Genomic DNA, 7045 nt, shown 5'->3' with positions numbered 1-7045 from the left:
CTCTAGGATTGGATGAAAAGCAAAATGGAGAGACGTGCTGTCTTTACACTGGCGGGTGCTGGCGGGTGCTGGCGGGTGCTGGTGGGTGCAGGTAGGTGTAGGGGAGTCACGACACGGCACGTAAGGATGGTGGGCAGGCCACAGGCTGACCAGGAGGAGTTTCAAGGTCTTGCATCTGGTGCCAGCAGTTGTGCCTTCCAGGGGCCTGGGAAAGAGAATGACTCTGACATTTCAAAAGCATGCTATTCTAGATACATTAGAACAATGGACAGGGCTCACTTGAGGTCAAGATTGACCTTTGCTGAGGAAGCGATAGGCCTGAGACGTGACTGCTCGCCACGGCCTGTCCAGTTAGGAATTTACGATCAGATTACCCTGCGTGGTTACGTCTGGTCTCTGAGTTTGAAAGGACGGCCTCTGGGCCCGCCTGAGCCCGTCCGGTTACGTAGCCTGTTCTGCATTCACACGAGACGGGATGGCCCGCGGGTGGTGGAGACCCAGCAGGTGCTCCTTGGTGCTGCTTCTGCGTCTTCCTTTACTTCTCTCCCCTGTTTCTCATCTTCCTCCTCCTCCCGCTTCCTTTTCTTCTCCCAATTAACATGACTGCCTTGTGTCATTTAAGGTATAGTAGTGGTTTAAAAAAAACAAAAAAAAGATGGGTGGTAAATGGACTGGACACGCCCAGACCCCTTTTTAGGAGTTAAAAGTGAACCGGGGCTAAAGGGTCGGCCACCACACATCTCTGGGACTCGAGGCAACGCTGCCTCCCCTCCCCACAGTGCCTCCCCTCCCCACGCTGCTTCCCCTCCCCACGCTGCAGCTCAGCTCCCGCCTTTTCAGGACAGGGACACCTAGCCCGTCCCTCCCTCACCGTGGCTGATGTTAAATCTCCCTCACGCCACGTGGGTGCATGCTGGCCTGTTTCCCAGGCAGGAAGCGCGTGGAGCTGGGCCTCCCGGGTGAAACGCCGCCTTCACCTGCAGACGCTGCCCTCACGGAGGGGGTCTCGGACAGCACGGCAGACAAGGGGACTTGTCCCTTCCGCATCCAGCCGTGCGGGCCTCTGTTTGCCGGCTGCTCTCCCACCCTCCCTCCGCCTTCATTAAGAACCTACTAGTTTTTCTGTTACTGTAACAATGTGTGAAGCGACCACTGATTGGTTTCCCCAAGTTACTTCTCCTTTTGGGAAGCTGGGAGAACATTTTTTTTTATCAGAGCAGCAGAGTATTCAAAATGGAAACATCTTTTCCGAGACGTATTCCCGATTCAGGAAACGATGGGCCTGCTATTTCAGCATCGGAAGGCCTCTCGGAGGTCTGCTCACCACGGTGTTCCCAGCGTGCAGGGTGACGCCGGCTCCCAGGGGACCCTCTGCCCGTTACTGAACGGGCGAGTGGAGTTAGTGTCAGCAGGATCTCACTCCTGACAGGCTCTGGCTGTTGCTTACCCATAGTTGTGAGCAAGAGCAAGAACTTCATTGGTTTTGACATCCCATTCGATCTTGAACGCGTTTTCTGCTGTTGGCAATGCAGAAAGAACAGGTTCCCTTTTTATGCACGGTCAGAACGCACATGCGCCTCTGATATTGGTCTGATTGCTGGTGATAAAGCGCATCCGGAGACTGAAAAACTGATATTTCCAACATTGGCTCCAAAACCTTCCCTTTTTTTATTCTTTTTAAAAAATTTTTTAAAAAGATTTTATTTATTTATTTTTAGAGAAGGGAGGGAGAAAGGAGAGAGAGAGAAACATCAATGTGCTGTTGCTGGGGGTCATGACCTGCAACCCAAACCTGTACCCTGACTGGGAATCGAACCTGCGACACTTTGGTTCGCAGCCCGCACTCAATCCACTGAGCTACGCCAGCCAGGGCTTTTTTTTATTCTTTTAAAGGAAATATGACCATGTCCTGGAATATGACAGTACTTTAGGGATAAATATGTGTGAAATGGTGAACTCACAAATGTTTTACATTTTAAGATAAATATTTTGATTGTCTAGAGGATTCTGCCATACATCCTTTTTCTAGTTTATCTTTTTTAAGAATCAAGAAAATTTAGCCAACTTCAAAGTGGTACCCAGAAGGGAGAGGATTAGATATATCTTTTTTCAAGATACTTTTAGCAGCTTTCAATTACATTTTTATTTCTCATTTTGCATATTTTAAGGTTTATTCTGAAGAATTATTGAATGGAAATGCAATGCAATTATATAGCATCGATGGAGAGCATTTTGCAACGCGGGAGTCGGCACCTTCTCAGTTCCTGTTCCCAGCCAAAACCTCTAGAGAAGGCCGGGGGGGGGGGGGGGGGGGGGGGGGAGGGGAAGTTGCAATGCCTTCTTTCCTGCGTCGTCTCTGATGGGCGAGTCTCAGTCCTTCTTCTCTTCTTGCGACTAGATTTTCTGACCTGACAATTGCTGCCACCAGCTGTGTTTGGGCCTTTGCTGCAAGCACTCTTCAGGTGTGACTTTGGGACTGTTTCCAACCCTAATGGGATCATTTAGGACCCTTGTCCCCAGCGCGGGCCTGCCACTCTGTGCCGAAGAATTACAAACGTCCAGAACTGGGAGGGAAACAAAAACCAACAAACAACTCTCAAGGGCTCTTCTAGTCCGCTGGAGTCCAGCCGTTTTCCAACATTGGAACTTGTTCCAGTGGAAGTTTCTCTGGAGGCTGTGGCAGATAGCATCGGTGCCCCATGCAAACCCCCTTAAGCCCCTTCCCACGCTCAGGGGCACTTTCGATGCCAATGGTGGGCACTGCCGCTGGGGTCGTGGAGCCCACTTTGCCCGCACTGGTGGGAAACCAGAAGGCCTGGGAAACTACATCCTCCCAGAGTGGCCCTCCCCAGTAGTTTGTCAGTAGGGGAAGCTGAGAGCCCAGGCCAGCTCTGGGGTGGAAGGCACACTCTGGAGCTCCCCGTGGGGTCAGGCCCAGGCCACCCCTGCTGCTCAGACTTTCCTTGGCTTTCTCTCCTGCTCCTGCTGCTTCACCTCATGAGTCTCCCTTGGGGGCATGTCCTTGATAAATCTCCAGCACACACCAGTGTTCATCTCGGGGTGCATTCTGGGGAGCCCAGCCAAAGGCAGAAGCCTGGTCTGTTACAGCGGAGGCGCTATGGGTGAAGCATGGGGGGGAATTTTCAGACCGCCACTGTGTCTGACGTTCATACTTTCTCCTTTCTCGGTCTCTCACTTTCTCAGCGAGGAAATCAAGGCCAGGGTGGTGGACAGGTGGGGTGGAAAGTGCCTTTAAACGTCTGGAGAAAAACTTGGCCAGTTCAGAAAGTCTGTCCCTGGCTGCAGACGCTGCTGGCTCTGAAGCCGTGTCCCGTGTACCCCCCCCAGAGGGCATCTGTCGCTTCAGTTGACGGTTTCTGAATACCCTAATGCCTTCTTCCCTTGTGCCCCTGCACCCCTGGGCTGCAGGACTCTCTGGGCCACAGAGGTCATGGCCAGGACACAGCCAGGTGGACGTGGTGGAGAGTTAACTCCCAAGATCAGCCCTCAGCCCAGGCAGCTGGGAGCGGGTAGATGATCAGCTGTCTTAGCCCTCGGTTGGTGAGTTTTGAGGTTTGTGTTCTCTGCCGTCTCACAGGGTTCTTGCCCAAGGTCATAACCCCCTGCTCATTAGCCTCCCCATTCTAGGCTCTTCTTTCCCTCTTGCCTCCTTTCCTGACTTCCTCACCGTTTCCTCAGATGACCTCCCCCATGGCTATCTCACTCAGGTCTGTGTCTCAGGGTCAGCTTTTGTCGGAAGTTGAAGCAAGACAACCAACCGGAGGAGACCCAGGATGGGTCTGAACTTGAGGTCGAGTGTGGAGGAAAGGATGTTGCCAAGAGCCAGGGCTGTGTGTGTGCCAGGGAGGGGGGCAGGGTGGCGGTGGGGGGAGGAGGAGGAGGAACGAGGGGCACAGGGTCTTCACAACTGAACCCAGTCCCACCTGGCCTGGTAGTGGGAGGTCCTCAGGACACCTGGCAGGGACGGGCGGTCCGAGGTTTGGTCAGAGCACGACGAAGCCCTGATGTCTCCAGCTGGTAGTCCGGAGTGGCTCACATTCCCCTGTGTCGACCCCAGCGCACGGTGGAGCTGACGCCAAGGCCTGCCGACCCTGTGCTGAGCAGACCTGGAAATGGGGGGCACCTAGGCACCCCTGGACGTTAACTTTTCAAAGGGCTGTCAGCTGGGTAGATCGTTTCTCCAGGGTGGGCAGTGCTAGGGGCCGTGGGGTCGGGCTGTGGGTGTGAGGGTCAAGAACAGAAGCTCTGAGGTTGAATTTGACTTTGTGGCCTTATTGAGGGTGAGTCATTACTCCGTGGCCTCTGGAAACTTCTTTTTACACAGGCTGGTCTTAAAGTAACCACCAGTGAGACACAGACACCAACCCATCAGAGTGGCCCTGTGTAAGTGACCAGCGGGCCCTCCCACTGCGTCCCCCTTGAACGCTGGTCCTGCTCAAGGTAAGGTGGGGTCAGCCTCCAAAGCCAGGTCAGCAGTGTTCACAGACAGTGGGAGAATCTAGGTGGGATGAAAGCTTCCTGGGTGCACAGGAAGTGGCCACCTCTCCCCTCTGTGAGTTACAGGCATGACTGCAGGCATGTGGCTAAAATGCCCGGAGTTGTTGCCCTTTCCGAATCCCTTCACTAGACACGGGAGGGCAGTGGGGGGAGGGCGGACGGGGGAGGGTCTGGCTGGACTCTTCAGTGTGGCCACGCACTAGCTGTAACATCCAGGTGCCTTGCATTTCTTTAGGCCTCAGTTTTCTCATTTGAAGCCATGTGCATGAATGAGGGTGGTGTGTGTGGGTGTGTGTGGGAAGACAAGAGTAAGGCAGGCGGGGTGGTAGGTCACAGAATTTAAGGTACTCACTCTCACATTTGAGCAGATGTGTGGGTGTGTGCCTTCTTACATTTTGCATCCTAGACTCCTAGCTTGCTTCTCCATAGTTCTGGCCCTGGTGTGTGTATATATGTGTGTGACAGTGTGTACTTGTGGGTGTGTGAGAGAGAAAGAGAGAGGGTGGGGGGCTATGGGGGGCCCTACGCTCTAATAATAACACTGCCATCATTTGGGGAGCGCTTACTGTGGACTGAACACTGCCTGAAGTGCTTATCTTGCATTACTGCCTTAATGCTCATATCAGCCCTGTGTGGTGGGTATTCTCCCCCCTTCACAGATATGGAAGCTGAGGCTCAGCTAGAAAGAGACGGAGCCGGGGTCTGAGCCAGGATCATTTGATGTTGGGTTCTGAGCACGACCTCCGAGGCACGCTGGCTGGCCCTCCGCACGACGCGTTTCTGCGGCAACCGTGGACCCATGTCCTCAGACGGGGTACAACCCGACCGCCTGTCTCCCAGGAGAAGCAGAGTGCCAGATTATAAACCAACAGAACAGAGCAATAAGGAGTGAATGATTGTGTTTCAAAAGGATCCTCCGGTTTATGAAGTAATTCCCCCAGCAGGGAGTCCTCCCTGGGCACTGAGTTAGTTCAGAATCTGATGCGCAGTGGCTTCGTGGGATTTGATTCATCACCTCCCCTATCACTCATTTAAAGCAGCGAGGAGGATTTATTGTTATGGACCGCTCTCGAGAAGCCTAGAATCCTTCACCATCTCTCCCCATGTCCTCAAGCCTTCCGTGCAGGGGTTCGATTCCTACTTCCCAGATGGGAGAGAAGAGAGGCCAGAGAGATGAAAGGGTCAGACCACTGGCCTTGAATGAGGGCGAAGCTGGGCGTGGAGCACACAGACCCTGCACTCGTGGCCTCTCCGTGGTGCGTCCCCCCACCTGAGCCCGGGGGAGGAAGACACCTCATGTGAAGAAGTCCCTGGGGAGTCCCCACAGCCGGGGTAGGGCAGCTGCCTGGTCCTATTCACCTCCCCTGACGGTGATTTCTGCAGTGGCCCAGGGCATTTGTTTCTTACCCATTTTTGCACAGCCGTTCATCTACTGGCCTGTCCCCAGAACCCTGATAAGAGGCGTAGAGGATGCACAGTGCCTTCCATGAGGACCTGCGGGAGAAAGTGAGCCTTTAGGGGCCAGCTGTGAACCAGCGAGGGATCTCAACCTGTCGGCACACACCTGGGGCAATCACAGGGCTCCAGCCGGTGTGGGAATGTCCATGAGACTGAGAGCCCCTCCCCGTCAATGCTTGTGTGGTCAGGGACCCCCTCCAGGGGCTGGTTTACACCCTCGCCGGCACCCCACCTTCCGGGCAGCCATTGCTGTGGATGGATTAAAACAGCCTGAGATACTCTGCAAATTCACCCCCTAACAAGCGCGCACCTTGTTCACGGAGGCATGGCTGCATCTTTGTTGAACAAGAAAGTAGACCCGAGTAGGGACAGATGTGTGAGCAGGGGCATCTTCCCTTCTGTTAATGAGTCTGCTCCAGCCCCAGACCAGGCCATGGCGGGTGTCGTCATTATTCTTACGTAAGCTCTGTGACCAGCTGCAAACCGGGGGCTCCCCCTCACTGGTGGGCCTTGACTTCCATTACAGCTGAGTGTAATTGACGGCCGTCTGCAGAGCATCCTGTGTTACGGGATTCTTCACAAAGCCACGCCCCCCCAGGCTTTACGTATTCTTATCTTGCGTGTTTCTACAGACTCAGCTTCCTCCCACATGGAACTGAGTTGACGTGAAACGGGAACACATACAATAAGATGGTAAAAGAAAGCTTTGAACAAAAATGCAGGTCCCGGGAAGTACGAAAAACCACTTTCTTTGCTCCTCCTTTTTCTTTTCTATTTTGTGGATCTCTAAACTCGGGCTGGCTTTCCTTTATTTCACCATCAGGGTGTGAGTGAGAGAGACAAGCGAAAAGGTCAACAGCCCTACTGATGAGACAGAAACGGGAGGGGAGGACTGTGCCGTGCAGGTGCCGAAAACCCGCCTCGGCCCTTTCTCAGAACGTTGTAACAGCCCGGGCAGCAAGGGGGGAGGAGACAGTTATCTATATTTCATTCTCATCACCAGAGAGAACACGATTTATCTGTTTCTCAAGGGGAAGGAAGGGTTTAGTACTTGACTCTAAGGAGTTTC

The 7045-nt window shown here is 53.6% G+C and overlaps 1 long non-coding RNA gene across 1 annotated transcript; it reads left to right on the top strand.

Moving 5' to 3' along the window:
- The first annotated feature begins 4277 nt into the window (after nucleotides 1–4277).
- On the top strand, nucleotides 4278–6718 carry LOC118501557. Its single transcript, XR_004904178.1, has 2 exons — nucleotides 4278–4461; nucleotides 5178–6718. It is a non-coding gene; the product is annotated as an uncharacterized LOC118501557 (long non-coding RNA).
- The last annotated feature ends 327 nt before the right edge of the window (nucleotides 6719–7045 follow it).

This window comes from Phyllostomus discolor, chromosome 7, assembly GCF_004126475.2.
Source record: "Phyllostomus discolor isolate MPI-MPIP mPhyDis1 chromosome 7, mPhyDis1.pri.v3, whole genome shotgun sequence".
Taxonomy (NCBI): Eukaryota; Metazoa; Chordata; class Mammalia; order Chiroptera; family Phyllostomidae; genus Phyllostomus; species Phyllostomus discolor.
The sequence above is the reverse complement of the archived record's forward strand: the minus strand, read 5'-3'. Positions and strand labels throughout refer to the sequence as shown.